The sequence below is a fragment of the Plectrocnemia conspersa genome, unplaced genomic scaffold (genome assembly GCF_051122295.1).
Source record: "Plectrocnemia conspersa isolate PC_06_02 unplaced genomic scaffold, ASM5112229v1 ptg000009l, whole genome shotgun sequence".
Lineage (NCBI taxonomy): Eukaryota > Metazoa > Arthropoda > Insecta > Trichoptera > Polycentropodidae > Plectrocnemia > Plectrocnemia conspersa.
In genome coordinates, this window is record NW_028277173.1 from 28415537 (window position 1) to 28432383 (window position 16847).

Below are 16847 nucleotides of genomic sequence, written 5' to 3' on the forward strand. Positions count from 1 at the left end.
CCTTATCAAGAATTTTTCCACGACTGCGGAGGCTGTTCTAAATCTCCGTGAATTCGCATTGAATTCGACGTACAATGGGGAAAAATTCTATCTCGCGAGAAATAAAAATGGTAAATCACACAAGAGGCGAACAAACACGTTCACAGAGTAAACATACTATACGCAAAAGACCGACTCTTTCTCGTTACATACATTATTTTATTCTATCTCACAATTGTTAATGTGGTGCTTTATGTTTTTAAATTTATTTTATCGCGATATTGCCATTGCAACCCTCCATATTTCTCGAGAGTAGACCGTCGCTATTAATCGACTAAGTTTCGTCGCTTATTTCCGCTTCCGTTGTCTCGGCGTAGTTCGAGGAAGTTGGAAAAGTTTTGCGATGGACGATGACGTCACCAGTTTCTTATGTAACAGAATTAACATATCGGCTGGTATGACATTAATATATTAGTACAAAGATATAATATATACCCGATTAATATTATAATATAACTAAAACAGCCTTTAAAAATCTTCAAATCACCATTACCAATTTAAACTAGCAGAAGTAATGGTAGTTATTCGTAAACTGAGTACAGGCTATATATAGTTAAATTAGCGCAAAAATAATTATAAAGTAATGAAAATAAAGTTGTTTCAGATATAGTATTAAGATGATTTTTAGTGAGGTTTAAAACACTATTTTTTATCAATCCATTGTTTATAAAAAAATATTTTTATAAGTTGTGAAGTCGTCTTAAGCATTTCTAATATTATTGAATCTTGTATTTTGAAGTAATAAGTCTCAATATTTAAAAATATGATAATCTGTAAAAGAAAGATCAGAGAAATATATAGGATGAGGCAAAATTTCCTATCCAAATTTGTTTATTTTGCAACAATAATTAGTAACGTAAAAGTTTTCGCATTGTCATGGAGAAGTACTGCTTTAAGTCTGTTTATAGTTGATTTCCTTTTAATATGATGTATTATAATAACATTGCCTGTTTTTAGAATCTATCAATGAATAATTTTCTTTTATGGCATGTTTTGTAGCTTCTATGCTATCTAACTATTATCCCGATCTCTTTTGATTACAAGAAAAAATACATTTATTATAGCTAGAAATAATAATCTTAATTAAAGACCTTATATAAAAAATTTCAATGTTCACTTTTTTCAAAATTTTTATTTAAAGTGTCTCTAAGTTAAGAAAAAAAATCGTAAGACCGGCATTGTCTCAATTTTTTTGTATAAAGAACTACCAATGTTCTTCACATTAAACTGACTTAACAATGCATGTATTAATCAAAAATTTTGAATGATAATATATGTATGTCTTCTTCATAAAAATTCAAAAGAGTTAAAGTAATCAATAAAATATTTTTTCTCACCATTCGAGTGAATATTAATAAGTTTATTAAAAAATGTCTATATTGCTCGTTTTTTTAAATGCGAGCTGGTCACATACATATATATAGAAACTGTCAACCCGTTTTCTACCCTGAAAGATTGAGCACCTCATATTAGAAAAGCGCCGCAAAAACACAAGAGCTAGAGCATCACGTGCATACAAATATTTTTTAGTCTGTGCGTGCATATCGTCTTTCTGTTACATAAACAAAATTTCCTTTTAATAAATATCAATGAACTACTAACTAATTACATTACTCAAAAAAGGAAGAAAAAATGTGCAACATGTACAAATAATCTCTGATTAGTTTTAAAGCGTTATTTGAGTGATTCGGCTGTGATTTTTCAACACCTTACATTTTATAATAAAAAGTTATTTGATTATTATATCCAATAAGCCAAAATACGCATTTAAATAAAAGTAAACGAAAGCAAATTAGAATAGCAAATATCAAAGTAAGTTATCATATTAATCACATGGGTAAGAATATTCCAATATTAGAAGTGATTGCATGTGTTTAAGTAATAATAATATTTAAAGCAGTGAAAATCGTTTATCATGTGTGAAACAAATTAAAAACACACGTTTTTAATTAGTTTAAAAAATATTTTTAATGTATGCATGCATGTATTATATATAAATATTATATTATATTAAGCGGTAAATATGAGAAAATTGTAAATTATTAAATTTAAAACATACAGTTTCATCGAAAAATCAGGCAATATAAATAATGACCGAAAACGATCAATGTCCAATAACCTTTTTGTGTATCATATTTTATTTGTAATATAAATTTATTATGTTTCAATATTTAATGTTTATATTAAAAACGTATTTAATAAAGTATTTTCTAATAATCAAAAACGAAAATTTATTTTTACTCTCCCCTGTAAAAAAATATTTTTGTGACAACGTTTATTATTCAATTAAGAATGGTTCCTGATTGTTTCAAAAAACTAATGAAGAACAGACTTCAAAACTTTGCAATTTTTGCTATTTGATTAGTCATGCTTTACCAATTTTTATATTATTTTTTTCATTTTTAATTGACATTTAGATGCTGTGAAAAAATGCAGGAGAAAATTTAAGTCTACTAAAAGTATCTGAATAGATCTTTTATTTTTATTGTTTTTAAATCAATATAAGATGAAAGACTTCCACCTGGATTATTTATAAGCGTAATATTCTTCAGTATGAAATTTCTCTAAAAAACGCCTTACAGTTTTCTGACTAACAGTACCCTCGCTAAATCCCAAATTTATATTTTATGTGGACTGTAGTACGTTGGTTTTAATTATTTTTGTGATATTAACCTTAAAAATTAATTCGTAGTTGATTAAATAAGAAACAACTATTTAGACACTCGCTGCAGACATTAAGCCAGCTAAATAAATGCTCAGAAAAGGTAAAAAAAAATATTAGAAAAATACTGCATGAACTGAACAAAAGGCAAAAATAGCAACGTTTTTAATCATGTTTTTAATTAGTTCCCAGAAACAATATGAAAACATTTTTGAGGAACAAATAAATGGATTTTAATCCAGATCCTAATCGTAATCAGGACAATGTGTAAAAAATTATAGCGAAAGTATAGTATTTTATTTGAATTATTCATCAATAGTTAGGCGAGTCTATTTTTCATTACTTCTTAAAAAACAATGAGAAACCATTATTGAAAGAAATCACTATAAGAAATAGATTATTTACGATAATCAGAAGAGACCAGAACAATAGTTTTAAAAATAAAGTGGTATTTTTAGGGAATTAATAATGTAGAGAAATTGAAACCATGCATATAAAATTGACCATTAACCATTCGTTTTTAGTGCACAGACTTAAAGCGGTATAGCGTCATCATAATGCGAGAACTTATACTTAACTAATAACTGTTGCAAAATTCAATGACTTAAGAATGGAAATTTTGCCTAATCTCTCATATTCCCTTGACATTCATTCTACAGATTATCACCCTCTTGAACATTTAGTCTCATATCTTCGAAATACAAAATTTCGTATTGAGAGTAATATCTACTATAAAGACCTCGACAATTTCACAAGCTTTAAAAATTAAAGGGATTAGCTCATTTTTAAATCATTGGCAAAATACCATAAAAATAAAAGATTTATAATATTTATATCTCATTTAAAATATTACTAAAACGAGTATAAATTTTAATTTTAGAATATTAAAATAAAATACGCACATCTAATTGCAAAAATATTAATAATAAAAAAGTGATAATTTATAATGTAGTACAAAAAAAATAATTCTAAATACACGTGTTATTCTTTCCAGAGTATAGAACGTACTTTACGACTTTAACTGTACAAATGTTTCTCACGGTGGTGTCCCGTTTTTTATGATATCACAAGTTAATCTAGCCATTTCATGTTTTTTTTAATAGCATGGGTTAATTCCTACAAGAGTGGTTTAATTGATGAACCTGACACAAACAAAGTGAAATATTGACACATGCAATAAAATGCATTAATGTCAACAATAATATGACTCAATAAAAGTCAGAAAACTATAGTCTAAATGAGTATTTAAAAAAGAATTGGCAACATATATACGATATATTATAGATAACCCCTGTACATACAGATGGTATGAATTTAGTAATTTATTTATTTGATAATATTTATAAATGAATAACCATAATTAGTCATTTATCAGTTATCTTATATGTAATATTTTTTATAATAAAAAAGATGTAAAAGTATTGTACTCACATGAGTCGAAGAACCTTTTGTAAGCCCGTAACTTTGCTGCGGTAAAAACCTGCAAAAAAATACAAAAGATAAAATAAATAATTAATCATATACTATACAAAAAAATCGCAACAGCCAACGTGTTAAAGCGTATTTCGCGCAACAATGGCGAGGTACAATTGTTTCCTGGGCCGATTCCGAAAACTTTTCCCATACAACGTCGAATTAATTCATTAAGGGCTCCGACAAAAGGGAGACCGAGTCGCAATGATAAAAGGGTGGGAGGTTATTATTATCAGCCCCGATTTTAGATACGAAACTTTCCGACTAATTATCCGAGCGCTTTCGGTGAAAATTTTTCTTGGAAATTAATTTTTCATCTCTCTTTAGTGAGAAAAGTTTTCCGAGAACTTTAAATGTGACTCAAACGGCTTCTTTAAAACTTTGAAATGCTATCAATCGGACAATGATAAACTGTCATACATTTTACATAAATAGATCATTCAAATCTGCGCTTTGAACTTAAAATTAAAATTAAAGATTTCGGGAAACGAATATTTTTATTAAATATATATAAACCATCATCATCATAATATACAAATTTGCTAATTATCAGAGTTGATTTATAGCAAACATTTTAACTAGATGTATTGCCTACGCTGCAATTTACCTTACATATTTCTCAATTTAACGAGATCGTATAGCGAAACTCGAGCGGCTGATTATACATCCTCGAGATTTATTATTTGTTCATATTATAACACAACGCACATAATGCGATACATGGTGATTAGCGAGAAGGATCGGTAACTAAAATGAATAGGGTTAAAAGTGAGAGTTAACGGCCTTGGAACACTTGGCACGATTCCACTCGTTAACTTTAACCCCCATCCGAAACGGGGAAAGTGTGAGAAACTAAGAAGGCGAGAAGAATAATTAATGGACCGAGGAGGAGGAAGCTGCGAATTTATAACGTCTAAATATAGACGATTATGTAAATTTAAGATGTGATGTTACGTAACACGTGATTCTGCCATACAAATATAATACATATAACATGCGATACAGAATTTTTTAATACTTTATCTCACATTTCAGTAGAGTGACTTCTCAATTACGTCGTATGATAATACTGCTATTTATATGTTTAATTTAAAGTAATGGAAATGGATCGATGCGTATAAGATTAACGAATGATCAAAACCTCATTTTAATCCCGACTTTGAAAACAAAGGGATGCGGCTCTTTTTACAGCACGAGAAAGACATTAAATAAATTTGTATAAAATTAGATCTCGTTCAATAGGTGAGCCATTTTCACCGAGGCACGCGATCCGAATACGAAATCCCCATTTTTCGGTCGAGCCTCTATTATTGCCCAAGCAAATTGCCTGCTTTCGACCAAAAGGAATATATTTGCACAAAAAATGTATAAGTTGGTAAAAATGAATTAAAAACGTGTGTTGTTTTACGGTTAAATCTGAGGTTATATTTACGGTAAACTCAAACAAACGTTGGGTTTGTAATGCATATTATTTTATGGTTTTATTATATATTCAGGACTAAATGAAAATGAGATTAAGAACTGTACATAAAAAACAGCGACAAGAACTCAAGAAAAGCACTCGTGTAAATTACTGAACTCTTTAAACGCCAGCGACTTTTTAGTGAGTCACTTCAGGGGTCAGTACCTCTTTCTAAAAATTAATATAAAATACTTGATTTACTAGTAAATAAAGCGATTACAATAAACTTTAATAATTAAAAAGATATATACTGTGAATAATTCGTTTATTTGTTTCAAAAAGTTCATTTGTAAAAAAAATAATCAACAAAAAACGCACCGATGAGTCGCTAGCAATTAGGTGGTTAAATATCTTACTTGATACGCGTTTAGAAATGTCAGTTAATCGTTACTAGTGATTTTTCCCAAGAATTTCTCGAGAAAAACGTCAAATTGAAAATTATTATTTCCAAAAAATTTTATAAATCATTTTTTTTTATATAAAATTAAATTTTTACGAATATTTTTAAAATGCTTACAACCACTGCCTTTTTTATAGCGCTGCATAAGTAAGAGCAGATTCATGCCTAATATGCATACTTCTTGGAAGGTTTAAATAGGCATCTGGGAATGACAACAAATTGTATACAAATTTTTAACACTCGATCTCGCCTTATTTTTGTTTATGTAATAAAAAAAGATACTTAGATAAAAAACCTTTCTGATAATATGCATACTTTTTTAGAAGATTGAAACTAATTGAATAACAAACGATTTTTTGCGATTTCCTATTACTCTAACCGGCCGGCGGTTTTATCTTTGCTTTGGTGATCTAAAAACCTCCTGATTCAGAGCTATTTTAATTTTTTAATAATGCAAAAAGGTTCTTTTCATATTGTTTTTAAAAATTAGCAACAGTTTTTATTGCCCATTGTCTCAATTATTATCAGCCTTTCAATTTTTGTTAAGACAATTAAAAAGTATAAATTTTGAGTTAAGCTAAAAGTTTCAACAAGCAATAAAAGATAAATTATTTAATCGAAAAATACACGTGTAAATAATATATTTTTATTCAAAAAAAATGTATTATTAGATAATTATTTTTTAGTCCTGCAGCTTCGTAGTTATTTCGGTGAACCATTTATACCAATATCTACGTTTTTATACGTTTATTGTAAAAATATTATCTTTCACTGTCCGCTCCCAAGAATCCTTATTTATAACGCAATATATACTACATAAACCAATACATATCCAATCGCACTCAAAATAAATAAACGGCCGAGCGAAAAGGAAACTTTTTCAATGCGTTATATTTACGACCCATGTGGTGTGGGATGTAAAAAAATTACGGGCAATAAAAGGCAATTAATGTCCCGTGCACCTGTCGTGCGACACAATTCCGTCTGCGATTGGCCACGACAAAAATTATGGAAGTCAATAACCGGCCCGGAAATGAAGCTCGGTCCGGAAATGAAAGAAAAATTTGCGGAAAGTTCCGAGGGAAAATTACGTGAATTATCGGCGCGCCATTGGAAAATCGCTCGGGGTTATCGGAATATTGCGAATTTATAATCTGCATTTCGAAAATATATCGCATATTTGGTTCGGTACCAGAGCTTCTTGAAATATGGCTCGAACACTATTTAAGTTTACATTTGGAATTCCAAAACCGAGCGTTCGATTATTTAATATTAATATTCTTTTATAAAATGTCATGAATAAAAACTAAAAAAATATATAAGATATAACACTATTGTTTATGATTAGTTTATTGAAAATTTACAATATATTTTACACAGCTAATAAGAAACAGTTTTATATAAAAATAAAATTGCTGCATTACATGACTTATGATTGTATTAACTCGTGTGGTTTGGTTCTTTTCAATATTTTGGTTAAATCTTTAAAGTTACGGAAAAAACAGCCTTAACATTGATGCAACCTTTTAGTCTTTATTAATGTGATAAGGTAAATTTCTAGATAATTTATGGTATTGTCATCCAAAGTTCTTAGAACGGCGAAATAGATATACGCCTTTAGTTAGCGACATTTGCTTGATGGGCATTGTCCAAGATCTTATCGCATTGCAACGAGAATCTTATAGATCCAGTGATTTATTATAACAAAGAAATATTCTCTCAATGGCGGTGAATATTTACAGTTAGAACAAAACTCGTGTTATTGATGTGATTTTCTGGTCGTAACAATGGCTTTTTGTGGTCCATCATTTACGCTATTGTCATGTTTCCTTATTGATGGATGATCATTTAGTTTTAAGAATAAGCCCATTTCAAGCATTGGCATCTGTGTGTGGTCGCTACACTATACATTCTATTTATTGCAAACAATAACTACAAAGACGACGATGTCCATATTGCTTAAAAGTAATATGGGCATCGTCTGTCTACGGAATATGCTTCACTAAACGTTGGTACCAAATATTTAAAAAATCTTAATAATTATATTTAAATAAAAAATGTATTTGTAAAAACGCGAAATATATGTTTTTTAAAAAACCGAGAACCGTTTCATTGGAAAATAATGTAATATTATTTTTTTTCTAGCCGAAGCTAGCGAGTGTGCGAATAACGGACCCTTAACATTTAGGGTTTTAAATATTTTTTTGCTTCGTTTTGATTTTTTTACCCTATTTATAAATTTAATGGTTGAAATTACACAATTAAACTACTGTGTTTTTGTGTGATTTACAATATAAAAAGGAAGAGATCTATTTTTGCTAAAAAATATTTTAATTGATATTTTTAAGTACAGGATTTTTCGACTCAGCATTATATATTTTAATAATTAATAAGTACAAAAAGTTTTCATTGTACTAATATTTTTTTTAATAACTAAACATATTTAAAATCTAAAATAAACTAGTTATATTGGCAATTCATAATAAAATAATATATATTTAAAAGGTTGAAAAAAATATTTTGAATAAATCTTGAAATTTTATTTTAAAACTTTAAAATTTCTTTTCATTCGCTCGCATGTTAAGTGACAAGAGAGAGTGGGAGATAAGGACGTACGGAACGTATGTAAAGCACGCACTTATCTCTCACTCACTCTCGTTACTTAACACGCGAGCGAGCGAAAAAGAAAATATCTCACCGTACGCGCCTGCGCGCTTCACCTTGTCAAACAACTGAGAATCTCTAAGATTTTCATTAATTGTATTGCCTTTTATATCATGATCGTTATTCTATGCATATATGTTCAATTATTAAGTGATTCCGACAAAAACTAGTATTCAGTAAATATATTTTTCCATTATTTACAAGCATTTGTATTTTAGGGAGAATTTTTTCAAACAGCTCTGAATACACTGGCAGCAGTGAAATTATTATGTAAGGTAAACTTCAATTTGTTAGCTTGCCTTCAGGAATATTATCACCTCTCAAATTTTGCATAGTAAAGGTACGTAATTCAGTCAGAAGGCTGCTTTTATGATGTGTTATTTTAACGTTAGCTTTTCGTGGTAGCTCTTTAAGTACACGTCCCGTAGGCAAGTCGTATCAAGAAGCTTTCTTTGAATTGATTTCATTTTTAATCGTTTACTGAATTTCCTAACGGTTGTTCACGATATTGTATATTCATTTTCTTAATGTAATGTTTTTTCTTCATTAGATTTTTTTTTTGTTAAATGTGCAGCAAAGGCTCTGGCTCTGAACTAGTTATCTTTCTCATTCACCTTCATAGTTTTTCAATCGTTGTGCTTTTAACACATATTGTTGCTTTTTTATATTGAATTATTTATTTGTAAATTATTGATAAGCTCAATTTAGAAGGTATTTATCAATTTTGGAATATCTTTTTTTATTTTTTTAACTAATTTGGTAAAGTTCGCTACTATATTTATCTTGCTCTTCGTTTTTAAGGACGAGATCAATTATTTATTGAGGTCCTTAGTGTGCATTGGTTATTTAATAATGATTCAATTTACTAATTAATTTAATTTAAAGCTCTGCTAGAGTGTCCATTATTTTTATTTAATGAATCTGCAGATAAAGTAAAATAATCAGAAACAGTAGCAGTTATACAAGTAATAAGCTTATTAAAATTTGAAAGATAAACTTTTTCTTATGGATAAATAAGTATTCTGCTTCGGTTTGCCCAATTTTTAATTTAATTTTAACCTTTATAAAAACGCCTGATTTTACTTGCCTATCAATAAACCTACGAGTATTTAAAAATAAATTTGAGCCCTTAAAGCATATCGTTTTCCCCTATAAAATATATACATAGGTATATTCACAAAGGCGTAATGTATACTTTATGAAGGAATTTACCTGGTATTTTATCTTATTATGAATTACAATCTGCTTTAAAAGTCTATATTCAACGCAATCTGTTTGATTGAGAAATATTTATTATTAAATTCCTGGTTTGTGTTATATCTGCCTAAGCAAAAATGCTACAATATCAAAAATTCTTATAGTTCTTTAGAACATTCAAAGTGATTAATTTGACGTGAATGTAATAAGCAAATAGAACTTAATTTAATCTACATTAATAAATATTTAATTAATTTTATTGCATTTTATAAAACTATTCAACAAGATTTTTAGCGCAAAGATAAAATACCTCGATTCGTGGTATAAAGACATTATATTTAATTAAAGGTTTTTCGATTTATCTCGATTAGTATTTAATATTTTATAAATATTTTTAAAGTTTAAAAAAATCATTATTTTCATGAGACTTTAGCTTTACACTAAATTAATGTAAATAATTTTTATGTATTGCTTTTATTTTAAAAAATTAAAATTTTATATATAAACTATTTTTATTATTTCCATGAAACATCGCATAAATCGAGGCATAAAACAAAATTTTCCATAGGATGATCAAATAGTATTCACTTGAAAACGACCAAAATCTTAAACGACACGAAAAAGCAAATTCAAACCAGACTGCAAAGGCAGTGAAAGAGGTTCCATATGTAGATCAAGTGCAATACATGGAAGTAGCTATTTGTACATCGCCACGCTACACGTGAGAAACCAAATATATTTGCTTTGGAGTATTTAAAAAAAGTTTTTTTCATAACCGTGTAAAACGAGTACCTTGTAAATTGAGGGATAAGTATTGCTTTATCGCGACCATCCGTAATTGTAGCTAATTTATTTATTTATCGTAGTCGTAAACAAACTATTAGACGTATCCAAGATGATGGTTTTAAAAACAGTTTCAAGGCACTCACATAAAAACCCAAAACAACGGTTTAATGCAGAATTTTGCCGATATAAATATCAAACGCAGCATCCCCGAATTACGCTTATAAGGAAAAGTGCTGATTTATATTTTCCATTAATTCTGAAATACCTAAACGATAAATTTTCGCAATTAATATAAATTCAATAATATATTTTTAATTTGTTCCGTGTAATTTATAAATATTTTTTCGGTACATAATTATTATTATTTACAAGCAAAATTATATTCCACCCTCCGAATAAAATAACACAAATAAAACAAATACAAACAAATACAAACAAATATATGTTAGTTGTTACTTTTTATACTTATTCCTAACATAAAAATCTAATTACCCCTACCACAATTCAACATATATACGACCCAGTAAGCGTTTTTGTAACCTTTGAAAAGAAATCGTTTATCAATAGCGCGTCTGCGGAGGAAATTCGAGAAAAACAATAAAGAGAAATTTCGTGTCGGATCCACGAGAGTTGATCCACTTAGAAAGAGGTGGCAAAAGCGGCCACATACGGTGGTCCTATTCCCTATTCCCATGCCACGTCCGCTTCACGACCAATTGCCTTTTTATTTATTCCCCTTTATTCCAAGACGTCCGTGTATTGCCTTCTTTGCGTGCCAGGAATACGGGGGAAAGCTGAGGCACGTGAGATTTGAAGGGTTCGATGAGAAAATTAGAAAAGTTCAAACCTTTGTTTTTAAAGTATTGTAAAAGAAAATCGGTCCAGAAGAAACCTACCCAAAATATTTTCACACGTTTAAGAGTTTGACTCTCTCTTTCTCGGTCAATGACCTCATTGTGCCTGAGCAACGTTGCCCTCCGTCGTATTTCGGAACTCATACGGTATTATTTATTTAATATATTTTTTTTCATAAAATAAAATTGCTACATTTGAGGTATAAAATTCTTGCGTTGATAACATATCAATGCACTTGTTAAGAAATTATTCGCAGATTATTTAATGCCTTAACGAATTCTAATGGCATTCGTGACTCAATAAAATCATTAGAATCCATTGAAGGAATTCAAAATTTATCATTGGCGCAATAATTAAAGAAAGAAGTTTTTCAACCTCACAGAGAGTAGTGTAAGAAAACCAACATCCTACGGAGTAATGGAGAAAATAATTCACAGTGTCTATTTGTAGCTTTGTTGTCGATTAAACCAACATCAACACAAAACGAGAAGAATTTTACTAAAAAAGTACAAAACCAAACAAAAACTATTTCATTTATAATGGCCATGTAGACTTTTGAAAACCATTAGCATTATATAGCGGAAACGAACACAATGGTTTCGCTTATAAAGGGTCACCTAGGACACATACTTATGCTTAATTTTAAAATGTGTATGTTTAAACAGTGCTTAACAATGCATCCGTTGGTAATAATGAGAATTAAATAAACTACTAATTAAAAACGTCTTAATACAATAGTAGCAATCGACCAGTGCAACGAGTTGATCAGCAGAGATCAGATAACAGAGAGACTCACGCATTTCGGAAGACACTATAAGGACTCACAAATAATATTTACGCTTGCAGGTGTAAATAATTTGTAAACAATTATTATGCAGAACAAGATTAGAAATATAAATCAACGAACAAAGAATTGCTAATTTGAATGCATTATCAATAAGTCAAAATATAGTAGTGTTACAATAAAACAAAATATATTAGTAGTATGAATAGGCTGTCCAAAACGCATTAAAATATTTTCGAATTCGACATTCGATCGCTCACAACTATACAACTGGTCGATCAGCAAGTACATTATATCTTGCCGGCCGACCCATATTGACAGCTTTCATAAGAACCTGCACTTGCACGCCCTCAAATATGTTAAAAATATAAGGCGTCTTTATTATTATATTTTATATATTTTATTATACAAATAATTATTTAAGCTACCAACATAAAAAATAAATAAATTTTTTGAAAACGATTTTTCATAAGTAATATAGTACAATTATAGCAAATAATACTAGCCTCTCTTTTTCACATTTAAAAAACGTATAAATAATTATTAATATACTTTTATATTGTTCCTATTTACTATTGCTATTTTTTCACTATCTAAATATTTATTTAATAACATAATATATATCTTACGTAAATATAGATTATAACAAATTCAATGGTTCTGCTTTCAAATACTTATACTATTTACATATTTCTAAATTAAGTGATCTGATAGTGTTATTTTAAAATATCAAGATGTTATAATTCATTTTAATATATTGTCCATTAAGGGATAAAGGAGTAAAAATAACTTACGAAGAATTGCTAATCCGATATATAACTTCCCCTTGTTCTATAACTAATTTTCAAGGATCAACAAGTGTTTCAATTTATTTACGATAACAGATTGCTGATATAAAGTTTATAAAAGTTTTGATGTCCTTTTCGATATTCCCTTAAAAAACAAAGGTGTGAGGTTAAGCGAATAAGTCACATGTATAGGTCAAATTTTTTTTGGTCTGTGATATTATATCGCATATTTAATAATCGTTTGTGGTCTGAAAAAGTAGTAATACATAAAAAAACAAATTTTTTGCGATAATTAAGACAAAATATTTTTTATTAAACAACGTTTTAAAGTCAAATTTAATAATTGTTGTTTTATTCGAGACAGTAAAATCTACAAAGATCAAACTAGAAAAATAAAATTGAAAAATGCTGGGGAAAAGCAATATACTATAAATAATTGAAGATTATTTTAGAACCAAATATTAGCATTTAAACCTAAAAAGTTATTTAAAATAAGTTTAGGATTGATGAATGTGCATAGGAATACCGACATATGTTGATGAGATATAAGTAACAATAGAGGGACTTGAAATGTATTTATTACCTAAAAGCATAAAAATAATATCAATGTTCTTAAAACTATTTAAATTATACGACAATAATGACATTTTTATCTAAATAGATAAATAAAACATTAAATAGGTAGTCCAATGTTTTTTTACTTTTATTTATAAAGCTAAAATAAAAAATTGCTACTCTCTATATTTTGAATTATTCTTAAAAACAATATTAGTAAAGATATATTATCTATACTAAAACCATAATTTAAATTAAAACGTCAAAGTCTAGCAATCTAAACTATAAAACAAAAAATTCACGAGTCTCTATATGTCACAAGAACTGCTCCCAAATAGTTAAAAATTTGCACATGTCATTTTAGCTGCTATTTTTAAGTCATCTATGATATTTTAAACTTTCGACATTCAACTTTTATTTATTAAAGACGATTATATGTTACTGCATTACGTGCTAAAGAAAGTGAACAGCGAGGCACTAAAGACCGATTACGTGCTACTGCGGTATGTCAGTAAGAATAATAAGTTAAGTAAGAGTTAAAATCTATCCCGGTCAAAAACAAGTAATAAATCTAATCCACATAAAAAATCTTCAATATAATTAAGCCAGAAACTTTTGCACTTTCTTATAAAAATATATATTTAGTTTAATGTATTACCTTTTACAGTATTAAATAAGATTACGCTGAATTGTGGTTTTAATATCCTATGGAAGGAAGCCAGTTGTACCATGGTATTGTTACAGTTTTACAAAGGCGAGCTTTGGAGAAGCCTTATATTTTTTTTCAGTGAAATGGATTAAGTTATTTAATCAATCGGATAATTAAAACATGTCGAAACCCAATCCCAAGTTGATGGTGGTTATACTATTTTCAGTATGAGCATTAATATGTGTTTATAAATATAATAAAAGCAACAGTTTTTCGCTAAGCATCCCAGGGGAAATCTAGGCGTACAAAAATGATTCAAAACACCTGCTAAGTGTCTCTTGAAATTTCCTACGATGGTTATTCAAATAAACATAAAAAATTACAAAAGCACCCCTATAAATCGTTCCGTACAAAACGGCAAGGTCACGCGAAGGTCAACCCTTTCCATAAATATACCCATCGCGCACAAAACGGCTTAACAATGATTGATCAACGGACTCCGCGAATGAAATTGGGAACTTCTCCATAAATTAGATTTCCCGCCGCTTAGACGTTTGCAGGTGGAAAAACTGTGGAAGTTTCCCATCGATCATAGGAAGAAAGGCGCCGCTGAAAATTGTTTTAGATTGTCATGCGGTAAAAGAAGTGGAAGCGTCGGTAATCGGTTTTTCAGCAACTGAAAGGTTTTCGAAGGTGGTGTAGTATAGCTACGGACGTAGGTGTGTTTGAGTTGAAGGAAAACTTTTTGTTTACGCCTAAACCCCAATTCGAGAGGGCTTCGATCGATCGTTAAGAAGAGTGGGACCTACGAATGTTACTGGGTATAATATATAGAGGCACGTTCGGCAGTGTAACCTTTTTCTTGACGTTGCGAAAAGCGTTTGCTATTTATTGCGCTGTAAGTGCTAAATTACAACGTACAAGATTTTGCCGCAAAATCATAATTTATTTTATATTAAAAATTATATTTACACTTAAATAGTCAATACTATATTTTATTATCATAATGAATCGTTTTTTAACACCTTTGCATTAAAAAACATATTTAAATAAAAAAAAAATATATAAAGATTTTCTGCGTCAAAAAAAATACCTGCAATTGATCAAGAAGCCGAAGTTATAAAAATATAAGAATCAACGTTTAAAAAAACGCTTATCACACTGTGTACTGCAGATTTTCGCAGAATGCTAATCAAGCTCCAAAATGTCAGGGTTGGCAAGTGCCCTTATAAAATTAAAATCGTCCTGATAATCATTGAATACTTGAATATTTTATTCTTAATAAGAAACTAAAATTTTGACGTAGAATTCTTGTAAAATTAGATATAAAACTATTAAATTAGTACTAATCATTAGTGAGTACGAAATTATTATTATCGTAGTCAACGAAACTTATCTGAACTTATACATTAAAATTTATATCTCTAACTTTGCTTATCTCCGGAGGGACCGTCTCTCAAGACCAGGCGGAAGGGTTGCAATATATTTAAAAATATCAATCGCGATTTAAATTAAACATACAAATAAGACGCTGAGTATAGTTGTTCAGGATGTGAATTGCTCCGTTGCGATCTCGATGCTATGTTTAAACTTGGAAATTTTAAACATGGATAGATTTACTAGTTGTAGAAGTATGATTGAAAGATTAGAATGGTTGGATGTTCAATAAATATTAAAGATGAATGTTTGAGTATTTATACGAGAGTAGATCAATAAATCATTAGAAAATCTAAGAGATGGCACTAGTATTATCAAAACAAATTTGTTTCAAAACAGTAGCATCTATCAGTAGACTGTTCTCAATTTGTCAGCTATTTTTATCGCATCCTTTAATTTTCACAATCAATTGAAACAAACAATCTTTGTTATTTTTGAACAATGAAAAGAAACGAATTTCGTGTAGTGATTAAACACTTTCATTTGAAAGGCAGAACATCAAAAGAAATAAAACTGGTTTTAATTGGGTGAATAAGTTTAATCGTGGACGTACATCCATAAGTAATAAACATCGTTTGGAAAGTCCGCTTGTGGTGACTACGCCAGAAGTGATCGACAAAATTCACGTTATGGTCTTGAGTGATCGACAAGTCAAAGTGCGCAAATTTGTTGAGACCACAGGTATAAAAAAACAATTAGATATTAAAAAAATATTAAATAAAAAAATCAATCAATTGGTTTTAATCGCATAAAAATATTTTATTAGGTTTGAAACCTAAGAATTAATACAGATAGTTTGAGAGTAGATAACTTAGTTAGAGTACAAGTACTTTTCTAGTTGTAAGCGTCAACAGCTTGTTTTAGAAATGTAGTAAAGTATTGATTATTCACTTATTTCTGTAAGGTTTTATTGTACATTATAATGAAAGCCATAACAGCTAAACAACCCCGAGTCATTTACGCCGCACGGCACATAACAGAAAAGGTTAAACTGCTCATTGCGCAATAATCGTACGGTTTTATTGCGCAAAACGCGCTTTCTCCATTTTTAAGAAGGAAATAAAACCGCGATGAGAAGCCGACAAAGTCAGAACCC

At 29.2% G+C, this 16847-nt stretch overlaps 1 long non-coding RNA gene across 2 annotated transcripts in view; it reads right to left on the bottom strand.

The window, feature by feature from the left end:
- Positions 1-16847, bottom strand: part of LOC148232512 (uncharacterized) — a 147510-nt gene that overhangs the window by 42688 nt on the left and 87975 nt on the right. For both annotated transcript variants that reach the window (XR_015810736.1, XR_015810735.1), the window contains exon 3: positions 4133-4181. This is a non-coding gene — a long non-coding RNA (uncharacterized LOC148232512). The remainder of the gene's footprint in view (positions 1-4132; positions 4182-16847) is intronic.